Source organism: Lissotriton helveticus, chromosome 6 (assembly GCF_964261635.1).
Source record: "Lissotriton helveticus chromosome 6, aLisHel1.1, whole genome shotgun sequence".
Lineage (NCBI taxonomy): Eukaryota > Metazoa > Chordata > Amphibia > Caudata > Salamandridae > Lissotriton > Lissotriton helveticus.
The window spans coordinates 1,084,002,693-1,084,020,815 of NC_136067.1; the positions used below are offsets into that span (position 1 = coordinate 1,084,002,693).

General features: G+C 47.3%; 1 protein-coding gene across 1 annotated transcript in view; it reads left to right on the top strand.

Moving 5' to 3' along the window:
- Positions 1–18,123, top strand: part of NUP133 (nucleoporin 133) — a 1,231,428-nt gene that overhangs the window by 960,504 nt on the left and 252,801 nt on the right. The window lies entirely within an intron of this gene.

An 18,123-nucleotide genomic window follows, 5' to 3' on the forward strand; every position in this document is an offset into this window, starting at 1 on the left:
ATTGTTTGTTTTTCAAACTATGTTGTGGTTGAAATATTTTGCAGGCCTACTGGACATCTTTCCTAGGTGGGTAACCCACTTCACTCCACTTTTGTCATCTTCTGGGCTCTAACCTTCCTGCTAGTTTGTGCCAATTCTGTGCTTAAATTGTACTCCAGTCGCTCTACAACTACTATCACCATATATGCATCAAAGCAACAGAGGTGTATTTTTAGAAAACTGACTTCGCCATTATTCATCTGAGATTAGACTAGTTAACAAGGGCCTTGTACCATAGTTCATATGATAATGCATGTGTTTTAGCCTGGGAAACTGAATGACAAATGCAGGCACTGTCACCTCTTGGCTAGTGCAGTCACAATGATCATGCTTATGCCAGATCCCCATACCTTATTAATTATGCTTCTTTGGGGGCGTGGCCACGCAGGCGAACGAAATGGCCGCCTGAATGTAGAGCTCCGCCGGGCGAGAGAGGAACGGGGCCGTTCGCATGAGATCCGGCACTGCGAGGGGGACGAAATATGCCTACAACTGACCCCTAACGCCACCTGATGCAGCCTGCCTAGTCTGGAGGAAGGGGGACGGAGTAGACGGGCGGAACAGCTGAGGGGTGCTGAGGCCGCCTGTGCCTCGCGGGCCGTTACGTTGCAGCGCCGGAGCGCCTGGTGAGTCTGCTTGATTGCCTCCTCGTTGTCCCCTTCGGCCTTGGGGTCGCCGTTGTGCTCTCCCGGGTCCGCTGCTCGGCCCCGGTGGTGTCCGTTGTTGGAGGCGCGGCCCCTCGGTCCGCGACCGGCACTTGCGGCCTGGTCCGGCATTGGGAGCCGGGGCCTCGATTTTCGGGGACTGCCCGGGAAGTGCGGCGGCAGGCGGGGGGTGCGGGAGGCGGGCTCCGAGGTTGGGGGGTGATTGGCGGGGGGTGCGGCCGGCGGGCTGCTAGGCGCGCTACGGTCGGCCACGCTTCGCTGCACACGGTGGGGGCCCGTCACCTTTGCCCCCACCGGTAACGTGCACCGCAGACCCGCGTCTGTCCCCCTGCAGACCCAGAAATTGCACACTCTCCTGATCTCCTGCTAATGAGGCTGGCCATGAGTTTCGAACGCCTGTGCAAATTCACAAGACCGGCGCTGGCTGCATGACCTGCGTACCTTCGCCCATTTGTGCTGCTGATGCCTCGAGGACCTGCACACCTGGTCCCCACACTACGCCATCATTTGCTACCTGTCCCGGCGGGGCTCTGGACCTGCCGGCTGCTGCTCAGGGATTGCCGCGGCCGTCTGCTGGCTCTACATCCTACGCAGGGCCTCTGACGCTTTGCTCCAGCCGGGTTAATTCCCCGTCGACCTACGTTCCTCTGCCTTGGCGTCTCTGAGGCTCCTGCGGTGCGACTCAGCCCTAGTGCGGGGAAATATCGGGAACCCCTGATCCTCTGTTCCCGACCTGAACGCCCTGCTGTCGGGGTGCCCTGACGCTGTGCTCGACTTTCTGGCTGGTCGCAGTTGTCGTTGGGTCCTGTGACACTGGTGCTTTGCCCGCCATCACTTCCAACATGGTTAAGAAAGATGTTACCCAGAAGAGACTTACCTTCAGTTCGGCGCCCCCCGTGCATCTGCGGCTTCGCCTGCAGCTGAGGCGGACACCGGGGGCCAGGCGGCGGCGAAGGACACCGCTGGTATGGTCGCTGAGATGATGGGTGAGATGCGGGCTGGATTCAAGGCCTTGGATTCTCGCTTCGATACCCTCGAAAAGAAAATGGCGGACATGGGCGCGACGATTCAGCTGCACGATAGGCGCCTGGACCTGGCGGAATCCAGAGTCTCCGACATCGAGGATGGAGCTGCATCGACGCTGAAGAGGTTGGAACGTGTGGAAAAGATCCTTAAAGACATCGCAATCAAGAACGAGGATTTAGAAGCGCGCAGTAGGCGCAATAATATCCGAATAATTGGTGTGGCGGAGACGACAGCAACCGGACGCTTTGACACTTTTGTGGAACACCTCCTGATTGAACTTTTTGGCCGAGACACATTTACAACTGGCTTCGTGGTGGAGCGCGCACACAGATCGCTGGGGCCCCGGCCTAACCCGGGCCTGCCGCCCCGACCCATTATAGCCAGACTCATGAACTTCAGGGATAGAGACGCGGCGCTGAAAGCTGCCAGAGAGGCGGGCGAAGTTAGGTGGCATGGGGACGTGCTCTCTTTCTACCCGGACTTCACAATCATGGTCCAAGATGCGCGCCGCAAGTACACTGGTGTCAAGGCTGCTTTGCGCAAACTGGGGTTACGCTATGGGATGCTGTATCCCGCCAGGCTCAGAGTAGACGTGGATGGCAGGTTTCGCATTTTTGATTCCCCTGCGGAGGCACAGGAATTTTGTCGAGCCTACAAAAACAGAGGGTCGCCTCGAAACTCAGGTGATGCACAACGATCTCCGCCACACACTGACTCGCAGGCTAGTGCTGACCTGTTTACTGAAACCGGACAGGGTTGACTTGTCTCCGCCCCATCTTTTTCATGACAGGCTATTTACCTCAGTATTATGCATCTGACAATGCTGTTATTTTTTTTGCAGTGCTTTACGTAATTGCTGAGAATTGAATGTTGCCCCGATTGTGGTTCTCGCATGGCGGAGCGTCGCCTACCCCCATGGCGCGAGCCGTACTGTACTTTTCTCTTATGTTGTCTTTATTTTACAGGTACATTGTTGGACAACTGTTATTGTTTGTTGCTCTTGGTTATTCTCGTGAGGGTGGGAAAAGCCTCCTAGGGCTTAAGGAGTGGCTGGGTGGTGGGTGGTTGGGGTGGGTTGGTTTACGCTTTGGTTCTGTTATTTGTACACACGCACTGTTTTTCTCTTTGGATGATGCCTGTTTTGTGGGAGGGAGGCGGCGGTTTTGCACACACATGTTTTACTATGATTCCATCGGGTTTGAATGGCTAAGATAGGGCAGCAGTCTGGTCCTTCCAGACTTACCTTCATGTCTTGGAATGTCCGGGGTTTAAATGACACGAGGAAGGGACGGCAAGTTCTAAATTACGCAGCGCGACACGGGGTGGATGTATTATTTCTGCAGGAGACACACCTGGCGGGGGCTGACTCTTCCTCCTTTGCAAAAGGCTGGGGCACACACATATTTTTTTCTAGCTATAGCAGATATGCAAGGGGGGTGGCGATATTGATACATAGACGCGTCCCATTTGTGCACTCAGACAGTCTCTTTGATGTGGATGGCAGGTATGTTGTAGTTACAGGGATACTTTTGGGCTTCAAGATCACCTTTGTTGGAATATATGGCCCCAATTCAGACTCCCCTGCCTTCTTTCAGGGTCTCCAGGATGTTTTGCTGCGATTAGACACTGATATGATGGTACTGGGGGGCGACTTTAACCTGCTGATGAACCCTACCAGGGACAGCACCTCCTCTTCCCCAGACTGTAAGCCCCGCTCACGCGCTGTGCTGGCGGATATGTGCGCGCACTACCCACTGATTGACATTGAGGCCCGTTTGCACTCCAGCACACCCACCTACACCCATCACTCGGGATATCACAACACTAGCACCAGAATAGACTATTGGCTCCTTTCCCCAGGGGTGGCCGGTTGGGTGAGAGACCATTCGACGCTCCCTCGCACGCTGTCTGATCACTCTCCCATTGTATTGACCCTGCTGATCCCCAGGTTGGGAGGGTATGAGAGGCAATGGCGCTTTCCTGGCAAGGCGTTATCTGATCCGGTCTTCAAAGAAGACATTCGTACTGCCATAGAGGAGTATTTTGAATTTAACGAGGGCTCGGTGGACACTTGGGCTACATTGTGGGAGGGATTCAAGGCCACTATTAGAGGGGTTTGCATCAACAAACATGTAGGGGCTTTGCGCGAGATCCGTGCCTCCCTGACCCGTATTGAGACAGATATTGCCGCACTGGACGTGGCCACGCTCACTGACACAGACGGTAGGGTAGAGGCGCAAAGACTAGAGCTACTGCAAGAGTTCAGAGACACTGCTGATAGGGAACTGACATATCTCTGCACACAACACTCAGCTAGACAATATGGTGAAGGTGACAGACCGGGCAAGCTCTTGGCCCACTTGCTCCGTCCCCCCCGCCAGGCTTCATACATCTCTGACATGGTAGATGATCTAGGTGTTCGTCATCAGACCACCCCCGCCATTTGCGATGCCTTCCTATCCTACTACAAGGAATTGTACACCTCACATCTGACGACTGACTGTCGCGACCCTGGCCCCTATATCAACGAAATCTCTATGGTGTTTCTAGAGAAACATATGCAGGAATTTCTGGCGATGCCTATCGACCAGGACTGCGTTGTGGAAGCCATTGATGCGTTAAAGGGCTCCTCGGCGCCGGGTCTGGATGGCTTTTCGGCCGACTTTTATAAGGAGTACAAGGTGGAACTGGTGCCCCGCCTGATCGAGATGTATGCGGAGGCGCTCGAGACGGGGGTTCTGCCGCCCACGCTGCGAGAGGCAGTCATCATTTTACTTCCTAAACCGGGTCGGGACCCCACTAGGTGTGGATCCTACAGGCCCCTTTCCCTACTCAATCTTGACTATAAGATTTTGGCGAAAGTCCTTGCAACTCGACTGTCTTTACTTATGGAATCTATTATTTCACCAGCCCAGTCTGGATTAGTCCCCCATAGATCCACCTCCTTTAATCTGCGGACGCTGTTTTCTGTACTTCACAGGGTTGACCCGGATACACCGGCGGCTGCGGTGTTTTTAGACGCCGAGAAGGCATTTGACTCCTTAGAATGGTCGTTTTTTCTGTCCGTCATGAACCGGATGGGCATGCCATCATTGTTTGTCTCCACGGTCGAGCTGCTTTATACTGCCCCCAGAGCACGACTGCGCCTTAATGGCACGCTCTCTGATAGCTTCCCACTTACCCGGGGAACCAGACAGGGATGCCCCCTGTCCCCCCTACTGTATATTCTGGCCATGGACCCCTTGGTGCGACACTTTCAGGAGCGCCACTTGCACCGCGGACTCCAGTTTCGGACGGGTCCATTACTCCTCTCCCTCTACGCAGATGATACCATTCTATATGTCAGATATCCGGAGACCAACCTGTCGCCCTTGCTGCTTGAGGTGGAACGCTTTGGGAAATACTCCGGCCTTCGTATTAATTGGCACAAATCTGACATTTTTCCGCTCACCCCCTCCACTGCCCGCTGGGACTGCCCGTTCCCGCTTGAGTTGAATACTGATTCGGTGAAATATCTGGGTATCCACATTCATCTAGATACGGTATCCATGATCCGTCTTAATTACGGCCAGGCGTTAGACTTTCTGGAGGATAATATTACGTGTTGGATTCGCCTCCCTCTCTCGATGGCCGGCCGTATCGCCATAATTAAAATGCTTATACTTCCCCGTTTTTTGTATTTATTTAATAACATACCGATCCCGCTCACTCAAATCTTTTTCACCCAACTACGCTCATTGTTGTTGCGTTTAGTATGGGGGGACAGGAACCCTCGAGTTTCTTGGCGCATCCTAACGCTGCCTTATGAACGGGGTGGCTTTGGAGTGCCAGACTTTTATATTTATTACCTAGCCGCGCAATGCGCCTATGCGCATCCTTGGTTCCATCCGGACGCTCGGATCCCATATTTGAGACCTGAAGCGGACTTGGTACTACCACTTGCCCTCAATTCGATATTGCCCAAAGGCTTACCCCGAGACCCACTTGACATACAAACTGTGTCCACTACCTCGTGGGCCTGGATGCAGATGCGTAGACTGCTCCAGTTGGACGTACTGTACTCCCCGGCTCTTCCATTGCCTAACCCACACTGGCTCCCCATCACCGCGGAGGCGGTGGTCCGCAGAACGTTGTCCAAATACCAGCTCGCCACGATAGGGGATCTGTTCCCAGACGGACATGTTTTTTCGGTATCCGAGGATCCACGATTTACGGACCGGACGTTTATGGACTCCTTTGTCCTGACCAGGCTGAGGTCCATGCTTAGAGCACAGTTTCCCTCGTTCCCAATTCCGCCGGATGACATGGCAGCGCTGACTTTCCTACTCCAGTCACAAACGGGAGCCCACATGGTCTCCAGGTTATATGGACTCTGTGTGGCTGCCCTTCCTGCTGCGGATGCAAAAGTTCGTGTGGCATGGGAAATTGATCTGGGTGGCCCCATCACGGACGCCCAATGGGCTGCCTGTTGCCGCTCCACTAAAGAGGTATCTGTCAACAGTAGGCATAAGCTAATACATTTTAAATTTTTGAGGCGCCTATACTTCACGCCGGCGCTGGCCCACAGAATCGACCCGGCCAGACCTCATCACTGCCCTAAATGCAAGGCTCCACATGCCGATTTTCCACATCTCACATGGACATGTCCGAAACTACACACCTACTGGCTACAGGTACACCACATCTTGGGCGACATTTTAGAATGCGAACTGCAACACAAGCCGGAGATTGCACTGCTTGGCTATGTCGCTGAATTCCCCCGGACCACGCGTAAGCTTGCTGCCATAGGTTTCTTGCTGGCGAAAAGGGAAATTGCTTTACTTTGGGGGTCCAGGCGAATCCCTGATTCCAAGACTTGGATGCGCAGCCTTGCCCAATGCAATACCAACAGTGTGGAATACTCCACGCAGATCCCAACAGCTTCCCGCCCGATCGACATCTGGGGCCCATATCGACAGTATATTAGCAGGATTACACGGGATACACGCTCCCCAGCTGCAAGCTCTATTGTCCCAGAAGGGGTGGGCTAGGCGGTTTTGGTTCAACTGGCGTGCGCTGCCTAGTGCGTTCTACCAGGCTTAGCATATACACACTATTGGAAAGGGGTATGCGTGGGCTGCTGATTTTAGAGTGTTTGCTGGATGGGGCTGAGCAGTTTCCCTCCTCCGTTTCCCTGTACGCCTTGCCCCGGTTGGAGTGGTCGCTTCACCCTGGTCTTCATTTGTCGTTTTACCTGCCCTCGTCTGCCTATGCCAATGCTAACGCCATCCTGCTTGTAAATGGATGTGTTGCTTGCCGCTCTCTCTGTCACGAAGGCTCATTCGTTTTCGTTGTGTTTGAAAAAGGTTATATCTCTTTGCGTCACCTCTCCACATGTGCGATTTTCCTTCAGATTTGGAAAAGTGAAAATAAGACTTTAGAATGTGTTACAATGCTTGTAATGTTATTGGTCTAGTCCTCCATTTACTCACTTTGTATAATGATCACTACTGTTTTCATTGTAAGCAGTTTCATGTATAAATGTATGCTTGCACGGACCAATCTGATGCTAATAAAGAGATTTAAAAAAAAAAAATTATGCTTCTTTATGGTTGTGATTGCAACCCAGTAGGTCAGACTGAAGATCAAAAAGACTTCATCCACAATGTGTCAATGAAGATTCAAGAAGCATAAAAACGGATTAGTTCAGTGAAATACTATGTTTTTATATTGGCTTATAGTTTAGTACCAAGCTCTTTATTCATCTTAGGATAGACAGAGAAGGAAAACTAACAGGCATTTACGCATGGTTTGGGGCCGGGCAAAAGATTCTTGTATACTGCATATTCGCTCAGCCAATAGCAATGCAACTCAGTTTTGACTGATTCCTGCCTGACAACCTCATTCTCAGGGACCTATAACTTCAGTAGTCATGGATTAGACTCGAACTTCCAAGATAAAACTCCAGCCATGAATTTTAAAGTTTGTTTCTAGCTTTAAGAACAACCTAGGAACACTGTGTTTTCTGGTTAAGACATGATACATTAAGTGCCTATAAGCACAGGTCAATCACACAGCAAGATTTTTCTATCACATGTGCAGGTACGTCGGCCAGTTATGTTTTTGCATTTTGAAGCATCTCGGTTGCTGGCTCCAACTTAGACTGCAACTTCCATTACATAGAAAGCTCTTCAATCTAGCTTCCCTTCTTTTTTAGGTCGAGCCAGAGTCAGCGCGCATGGGCTGCTCTGCGAGACTTCTTGTGGTGGAGTATAGAAGAGAAGCTCCGCCCACTCCCTCACCCATATTTGTCATTTGCTTGTGTCATTGTCCTTCGTAAAGGCTGGCTTGCAAGTTGTTTTTAGGGTTGTTAGTCCTTCCTTGGTACCGCCTTGTCTGCATTTGTAAACACGCATGGCAACTGGCCTCTTTACTTCAGATGCGACTCGGTATGCCTTATTTAGTCTGTAAGCACTCTTTACTTCAATGGGTTTCTCCTACTGCAGGCATGACGTGCTTTTCAGCGCTCAATGCCCGCTTTCACGTTCAAGCAGCCCCTGACAACGGGGGCCACTTCTTTGAAGTGAAAAAGGTCTCACATTTACAAGAGTTTGACCTATTGCCATTGTAAATGACAATAACTTAAACTCTCGTAAATGCGAGATCTATTGCATTGCAAATGCTTGTTTTCCTATCAATATCATTGTATTTGTTGTGCTTAGTTGTAAAATATATAAAAAACACCTGTTCTTCTTTTGCACGGAGGCACTCTGGATACGGCGGCGTGTTGTTTGTAGCGGACCCAGCAGGACTTCACCCACCTCTCGCCGCACCCGCTCCGCGGGTGCCGCGTCGCGCAGTTGTAAGTGGCAGCTGACGGTGAGGACTTCCAAGGCGGTTCAGGGTGAGAGGCTCGGCGGGGCTGCGAGCGTGCGGGGACTCCGATAACCAGGAGTCCCTGCGAGACCGGGAAACAGCATCCGGTCCGCTCTCCCTGCTGGCCCGCCCCCAGCCCATTGCAGGACATTAAAGGCACTTTCCACCTTTCCTCCCTGGGACACCTGTTCTTCTTTTGCACGGAGGCACTCTGGATACGGCGGCGTGTTGTTTGTAGCGGACCCAGCAGGACTTCACCCACCTCTCGCCTCGCGCAGTTGTAAGTGGCAGCTGACGGTGAGGACTTCCAAGGCGGTTCAGGGTGAGAGGCTCGGCGGAGCTGCGAGCGTGCGGGGACTCCGATAACCAGGAGTCCCTGCGAGACCGGGAAACAGCACCCGGTCCGCTCTCCCTGCTGGCCCGCCCCCAGCCCATTGCAGGACATTAAAGGCACTTTCCACCTTTCCTCCCTGGGACACCTGTTCTTCTTTTGCACGGAGGCACTCTGGATACGGCGGCGTGTTGTTTGTAGCGGACCCAGCAGGACTTCACCCACCTCTCGCCGCACCCGCTTCGCGGGTGCCGCGTCGCGGGTGCCGCGTCGCGCAGTTGTAAGTGGCAGCTGACGGTGAGGACTTCCAAGGCGGTTCAGGGTGAGAGGCTCGGCGGGGCTGCGAGCGTGCGGGGACTCCGATAACCAGGAGTCCCTGCGAGACCGGGAAACAGCATCCGGTCCGCTCTCCCTGCTGGCCCGCCCAACATACCGCCTATATCACAGTTCCTAACTCCCGCAGCGCGGGACGCAGCTCAGGGCGAAGACCGGGCAAAGACCGGGCCGTTTCAGGCCGTTCTAGACCGAGTAAGACCGGACCGGGCCACCTCCCTTGGTTGTATCTGTTACGGTATCTTGTTCAATTGTGCCCCAACAACCCCTATTCACTCACTAAATGATGTCTGTGCGAGAAACCCGGAGTAGGGCCACAAAGCCTGTGAAAAAGGCTACAGGGACCCTGGATGACTTTATCACAAGGATTAGTTTATCCATTGACAATGAGATCACAAAACTTCAGCATAGAGTGTCCCTGGAGTTGGAGACAGCCAGAAGGCTGTCCACAGATATAGCATTAAGAAAAAAATCTTCGTTAGGTAGCATTGCCTTTTCAAAAACTCCTGAGCGCACTACCGGCCCCATACCAATTATTGCCTTGGCCGAAGTACATCCTATTCCCGAGGAAGCAGCTCCCTCTGCCAACCTCGACTTAGATCCCTCGCAGTTATCCAACAACGGTGTATCTGAAAACATTACGATTTCGGATCCACTGGCAGAGGACGCTAAGGGGGAGAAGGCGCTGGGGAAAGCAGCTTCTAAAAATAACCAGGGAGTCACTAAGGCAATACCCAAACAAAAGAGAAAACGGAAAAATTTGTCTGTGTACGCCAGGAAAAAGGCAAAGGTAGCCTCAAGCCAGTGTATTACAGGGGGGGCCTCACAATTAACCACTGTAACTAGTAGGCCCGACCATACGCTTCTAACTGTACAAATCAGTAACGACAATATAGAGGCGTCAAACTTGGATTTAATGGTTAACCATCCCATTGATGAGGGCGAGAAAACTTCCATATCCATGGTTGAGCCGGAGGGGGAGAGGGAAGAGTTTCTGAAACTTGTATGGGAAACTCTTAAAACACTTCTTAGGCCTTTAGAAGTTAGGTTAACCGGTATTGAGAACCAGCTACTTGAGGTAGAAAAAAGTATTATCACCCTATCTAGTTTAAGCCTTAATGGTAGTGATGTACCCGTAACTCCCATACAGGCTCTGACCATGGCCCCTGTGATATCCTCAAATACAAATCTATTTAGTACACAGCATCAAAAAAAGGGTGTAGTAAAAATTATAAGTACAAACCCGACAACGAGTACTGTAACAAAACCTAATGCCACACCCTTAAATCTACAATCTGTCAACACCACTAGCAAACCTTCTTTGAAGGGTCCTGTACAAAACAAGAAGTCACAGATAGCGAATGTTGTTGTCACTCATTCCCCTGCCTCCAAGACTCCTGTTACACAGAAGTCTTCTGCTGACATACCTCCCCCCACATACACTACTTTGGGTCCAAACAAATCCCTGGCTGATAAATCTTCTGCCAACAGAACGAACAAACTTAACTATCAAACAACCCATGCTTATGACAATCTTAAGGGAGGATATATAGATCTGCCCCCTGATGCCAGTCCCTATGTAGTTGTCCTTACTGGGGTGCCTGAATTGGAAAACCAATTTGAAGAGAACTTCTTATCCCTAAAAAATAAGGTGATCTATTGGTTAAATTCAAACAAACCTGTTCCAAACCATATGAAAAGTAAAATCCTTATGGTCCGCAGGGTACAATGGGTTGGTCCTATAGCTAAATCAATTCCGGGTGACTGTATAGTTATATCATTCGAGGAACCCCATAGTGCCCATCAGATATGCACATGGAAATCATATGGAGACACCTCATCTATTGAAGCCAGGCCCTTATCTTTTTTTTATCCCCCACCTAGGCCCCCAAACTATGGGTCCAATTGGAATACTGTTAAACAACACTACGGTTATGTACCCAATCTGGCTAGACAGGTTGACCGAAATATGTGGAATGGAATTCCCACTTTCAACAGGTTCAGTTGCCTAGATGCAGTGGACTGACATGAGACCTTGCTAAATTGTATTCCCAAGTCACATGGCACCTACTGTTCACCCGGTGATGTGAATATCTACCCCAGAAGTAGAAGTAGCGAGAAACCGCTGAATGAGGGAGTGGGAGTTAAAAACTATTGCAAAACTTGGGATTCCCAGAACACGGAAAGTTTTGCAGTAGTGAACCCAAAAGGTCACGATGTGGGTGAGGGTTGTCTTGGGGATGGAATTAGCATTGTAGCAGGGGTTTCGATCACCGAAGCAGAGAATCAAATTGCTGATCCACAGCTAGATAGTGTAAATCCTCTGTTGGTACCTGTGCTGTCCATTGATGATTCCATCCGTCCTGGTAGTGGGTCAACCCCAAAGTTGCTTATTTTGTCCTGGAATATTGCTGGAGTAAGCAAAAATCTGATAGACCCAGATTGGGCTGATTATGTTGACTCCAGTGATTTCTGTCTATTGCAAGAAACATGGGTGATGGATATTCCGCACAGGATAGGATTTAAAACCTTTGGTATTGAGGCGGTCCAGTCTGACAGGGGGAGGCCGTCTGGGGGTTTGATCATATGGCTCAAAGTCACATTAAAAATAAGGGTCAAAGCAATAGACACAGGAACCCCTGACATTCTGGCACTAAAATTGGTAAATTTGAATGGGGATGAATGTTACATTGTCAATGTTTATAATAGACCCCTTGGTCATTCCAAGGTTTCTCCTACTCTGGAAGCCTTGGATGCCTTCCTGAAAAGGGTGGTTGGTGGCGTTCCTGTGATTCTGGGAGGCGACTTAAATTACAACTTTGAACCGGTTCTTGGGATCATTGATATCTTTGAGGATGAAGACCAAGCATATAATATCCCCCATCTTGAGACTTCAAACTGCGTTAAATACTCTACTCTGGCCGTCCAACTAACGAGGCTAACTGCAGATCATGGTCTCAGAGCATGCAATGGCCGTCTCCCATCTGACTTAACAAAACAGCCAACTTTTGCAACGTCCAAAAGTAATTTAGACTTCATACTTGTCTCATTAAGAATTTGGCATTTTATGGTTGATTTTAAGGTGGCAAACAGGGATGAGAGTGATCACTATCCCCTTGAACTTTATATTGATGCACACATGTTTAGTTACAGCTCTGCGTCAATACTGACTGAGATTGCCAACCGTAAAATGTGTGAGCAGGTACATGTTAATAACAACAGACGTGCACTAAAATGGCCGTACATATTAGCCGAGGGTAAGGCCTTAGCTTCGGTCTATTCACTTTTTGGGACGATGTTCGGGCCTATAGTTGGTCAACCCTTCTTACCCGACCATTATGATCATTTTGTTGAGTTACATAAGTTCTTTTTCAATGAGTTAAAAACCTGCTTGTCCAAAATGCCAAAGAAAAGGCAACAAAATGTGCGAGTGGGATGCCATGGCAAATTATGGTATGACCATTCATGCAGGTTGGCTAAGAGGGAGCTTTTGCTTGCCATTAAAAATAAATCAAAGGAAAATGTTAGACTTGCAAGGGAAGAGTATAAGTATGTCCAAAAAACTACAAAAAAATCATGGGAAGAGTCGATTTGGGCTGACATGCTTGTTGCTGCCAAATCCAATGACAATGTTGGCTTCTGGAGGTTGGTTGCAAACGAGGGTCATGCAGGTAGAGTTGTGAAGGACACGTTTCTAGATGAATTGACTTGGATGACACACTTCACATCTCTTTACAAACAATATGATAGTGGTATTGATGAGATTCCATGGTTGCCTCCACCTATTGAATGTCTTGATTTTACACTAGATGAGACAAAAAGGGCAATCAACGAACTAAAAAATTGTAAAGCTCCTGGCCCTGATAAAATACCGGGAGACCTGTATAAACACGAAATTGAAGTATGGGCTCCATATATAAATCGCTTGTTCAATGTTCTGTCTAAAAATTGTCTATTTCCTGATAGCTGGTGTGCAGCAGAAGTTGTTTTGATTTTCAAAAAAGGAAATAGATCTGTACCCTCAAACTATAGACCAATTAGTGTAATGGACACCCTGCAAAAACTCTATGCCAAACATTTATTATTTCGGATAAATGATTGGCTGGAGGAAAAAACAATACTTTCCAAATTCCAAGCAGGTTTTAGGAGCAAGACTAGTACCTTAGATCAGGTCTTCAGATTTTGTTGTATATATTGGAAATATGTGCACATTAGGAAAGGTCATTTGTATGTAGCTTTCGTAGATCTGAGAGCGGCATTTGACCTTGTCCCTCGCAACCTCCTCTGGAGATCCCAAAGCGAAGCCGGTCTGCCAGGGCGTCTTTTGGTCCAAATAGTCGAGCTACATGCTAGGAATCATGCCAACATTAGGTGGGGTCCAAATGGTGAACTGACGCGTAACATTCCAATTGAGCGTGGTGTCCGGCAAGGATGCGTCTTGGCCCCCACCTTATTTTCCTTATTTGTCAATGATGTTCCTGATCACTTGAATGGCTGTATCAATGACTCACCTCAGCTTAATAGAGAAAGGGTGCCTGCGTTGCTCTTCGCGGATGACACCATTTTAATATCCCAAACCAAGAAGGGCCTCCAGGCACTCCTAAACGCATTTAGTAGCTATTGTGTGATGAAAGGATTAGAAATAAACGTTGACAAAACCAAGTGTATGGCATTGAACCCTAGTAAACCAGATAGAGGGATTTTGACTTTAAATGGCCAAACCTTAGGAACTGTGGATATCTTTTCCTATCTGGGGGTTGTACTCGACTCAAATTTAACATGGAAGGCCCAAATCGAGAGAAGCAAGGTGTCGTATGCCCATAATGTCAAACCAATTATTAGCAAATTTAATGCTAGTACAAGTAAGAGCGTGACCCCTGTGCTCGAACTTTTTAAATTTAAAATCCAATCTGCCGCCCTGTATGGGGCTGAGATATGGGGACCTTGGGCAAGGGATAGCTTCTATGGTTTGGATAATAAATTTATGAGAACAATTGTAAGGGTTCCCGCTAGTACACCATTAATCCCTCTTCAATTTGATTTGAATTTTAAAAGAACTGATTATTTTACTCCCATAAGACCATTAATGTTCTGGATAAGGATATGGTCTACTCCAGAACTATCCGAATATAGGAACGGCCTACGAGAGATATTGGACCTAGATTCTTTTCACTCCATTCTATGGCTTAGACATATTAAAAAATGGTTCTCGATTCTGGGCTTGTCCCAGTTGTGGGAGAATCCAGATAATTTACCATCATTTGCCAAGTCCATAGTAAAGCGAGCCTTCTGGTCCTACATGACTTATAGGCTAGTGTATGAAAATAGAACTGGGTCCTTAATCCAAGAATTTTTAACTTTTAAGGATGAACCCTTCTTTGAAATTTTCTTGGACGAAATAGAGCCGCCTGTTGCGAAGTCTCTATTTTTGAAATTCAGGTATGGGAACCTCATGCTGAATTCAAATATAAAACGTTGGTCCAAGAGAAAACTGGATTGTCCAAATGCTATAGGTGGGAAATGTTCCATGTGCTTAGATTCTTGTACGGAGAATGAGGTCCACATGCTGTTTATATGCAAAGCATATTCGAAAGCACGAAAGAGATGGCTTAAACCTATGTGCACTCTCCTAGGAACAAGATCTTGTATCACGGCATATAGGATTATAAAAACTAATACCTCTCAGTTTATTGTATTCAGTATTAGTAGGTTCCTTCACTCTGTGTATATCGTTCGTAGGAAGTTTGGTCAGATACTTTGAGTATTAATTTTGTATATACTTATATTCCAGCTGCTAAACGAAATGGAGCACTTCGTGCTAAAAAGAGGTTGCCGGAAATTTATCTTGTACTGTATTTTAAAAGACATCTGTTTTTAAAGTATTTGTGTATGTACATTGTTATGACCCTTTGTTTTATGCATGTATATATGTGTGTCTTTTATGGCCAACCGGCCGAAATAAAGAAGAATAATAATATAAAAAACATGGGTGTCCCTTTTCATGCTTCTTCTGCTTTTCCTTTTATCCAGCAGGGTTACAGGGTGACTCAGTCTGCTACCAACTGAGGTACCAAACTGTTCATCAAATACAGTAGACCATGTTTAGGTGATCACTTTCCCTTTTGATTTGTCTGTGTCTTTCTGTTAATTTAGCTCAATCACCCTGGCATTGGAAGGAGGGAGGTTTGGGCTGGACATAGGAAGTCCACACAACATAAGCACAGTTTTCATTTAATTTCAGTAGGCACTTTAGATTCAGCCAACACAATCCCTTTGCTTGAAGGTCACCTGAAATGCAGATATAATTCTTCTGCTTTTATTTGAAGTTTCAAGTAGGTCTTACTGGGTGTATGTCTGATTCAGTCAGCTTCTTGGACCAGCTCGATAGTGTATCAACCTTTGCTGCCTTCATCTATTGTATTTTTGTCTTTGCTTTCTCTCTTCCTGCAATAGTTCTGGAACTCGGCATGGCCTTGGTTTTCTCTGGCTCCTAAAGGTTAATTCTTGTTCCCATATAACACTTTACTCGATGGGGAAACAGTAAACCTACACTTGTGCACAATTGTTGGTATTATTATTATTATTTGTTTAATCAGTTCCAGCGTTGTTCCAAGTGCAGTTTCTGGGTACAATACGATCCATGTCTGTGGTGCTACAGAACACCTTCAATGCTATGGAGATTTTTCTCCTACGCTGAAGATCCTTATTTCCCATTATTCATGACAAGGCCAGCTCGTCATAAGCACACATTCAGTGTACTGCATGACGAGCTGACCTTGCCATTGGCATCCAAGAGGTTATCATTCTACCTAGTTGTTGCAGGTATTTTTTCTCAAACTTATTCCTTCTTCTCTGTCTTGGCACCTATTCAGTCTGAAGCATTTTGTAATTTTTACACTGGAATTCCTTGGAGCTTAGTATGGGTTCTCACTCATTCTGTTTTGTGTAACCTGAACATGACAATGTCACCATTCATCCAGTGGGAATTCCACTTTTTGCTAGATGTTCAATCTTTGGTTGTGTCTCAACTGTCTGTTGTACTTTGAAATAGAGGTTGTTCTGTTTTAGGACACCTCTCTGTAGATCACTTATTCTTTGTCTTTTGCAGGTTCCAGTGATTTACTCTGCATTACATTACGCTAACTTCATCCCATTGAAGATCACAGCTTTTTGCGCCTTAATTTCATCCGGCTTGCCTACGTTTTGAAGTGCTTTAGTTACTCCTTTGCAACATTTCCAGATTTGTATATGCCTGGATAAATAAAGGGTAAAAATGGGCTGCTCAGCTAGATGACTCTACTGGTTGCAGACTCCATCAGAGCAAAACGCTGTGTGATGTCTTTATAATTTTTCATGGGCTTTGAAGCATAGCTATTCTAACCCTCTTCTCTAACAAGCTCTTGTTCAAGCCTTTTGTTATCAGTACACCTGGTTACTACCTCTTTAAGCTGTCAGCCAGCTGACCGTTAACGTTTCACCCTCACCATAAAAGTAACAGTTCTTCAATTGCTGTTAGCATTGGAAGTCTGTACATTCGTGGGCATTCCTGGAATCTGTGGCCCTCAAATCCCACTCTCCTACAGATGGGGACTGGTGTGAGAGCTTCCTCCCTTAAGTCTGTCTCCACTGAAGTGCCTCCTTCCAGGGTTTAAAATGTAATTTTGAGGAGTCCAAATAGTTCTCCCTTCGGTAGCTGGGTTCAAGAAAGAAATCTCATGTTTTAATACCTTGTGGGAGTGATATAGTGAAGCACCAACCTCCATCATGGGATCTTCTTGGATTTCCCTGAACGGTAACAGTGTGTGCCTGTAAGAACTTTTTATTTCTTAAAGAGAAATATCTGATTCCAAATAATTGTATTTCAAAACCTAATTCAGATACAGAGAATAACATTCTGGTTCAGCTACTTTTCTCAGAATATTATTTCAGACACCACCAAGCTCCTCCTCTTAAACTGGCGGATTGAAGAAGTGTTCATCCCTCTTGAGTGGAAATCCACTGTTTGACGAACCACCCCCACTCATTTTGCCCCTGGCTACATGTGCCTGTTTGGGAAAGAAAGTGTTTTTTACATTGAATTTGCTTAAAGTGGTACTTTAAGACAACTGTAATTGTGTGGAAAAAGTGTTGCACAGTTGCACAAAGTTAAATTATGTGATGCAGTTATAAAGGGAGTGTTTTCTACACCTGTAAAAACTACCTTGCTTAAACAAACTGTTTCCGGCAGCCGGTTGCACAGCCTGTCTCATTAACATTACATAGATAATAAAAAATCCTGATCTGCTGATTTTTGCTAGGAAAACACAGTGAAGTCCAAATTGGCATTCTGTAGTTCAGTGGTGCAGAATCTGGACCTTATTTTTATGTTAGCCCCATACAACCAATTAACATACAAGGAATCTAAATGAAATTGATACGCCTTGGTTATCCTGAATATTTTGCATGGATCTTGCCTCTTTGGACATACATTGAATATCACTGTTAAAGGTAATCCATAGTCAGAAAATCAATGTAATCTCTTGATTTGGTTCCCTACACCTAATCCGGGTATTAAATTATTAAATATAATTTTCATGAAGCTTAAAGTGCATTACTTAGAAAGCAGTCATTCATGTTCCTGACTGAACTCCCCATGTTCACACCCAATCTTTGCTTTTCCCATCTAATCTCCTTTGGAGTGAGGGAATCCCACTGAAATGTTTCAGAGTGAAACCAGCGCTAATGTATCGTAAAAATGGAAGGCGCATTGTGTAGAACTTTCAGGACACTTGCCCATCTGACTAGTTCCCACAGCATCTTGCTCTTCTAATAAGGGCTATCATTCCCAGACAGGGGAGCCAAGTCAAGCATAGGTGGTAGCGCTGATAAGGATTT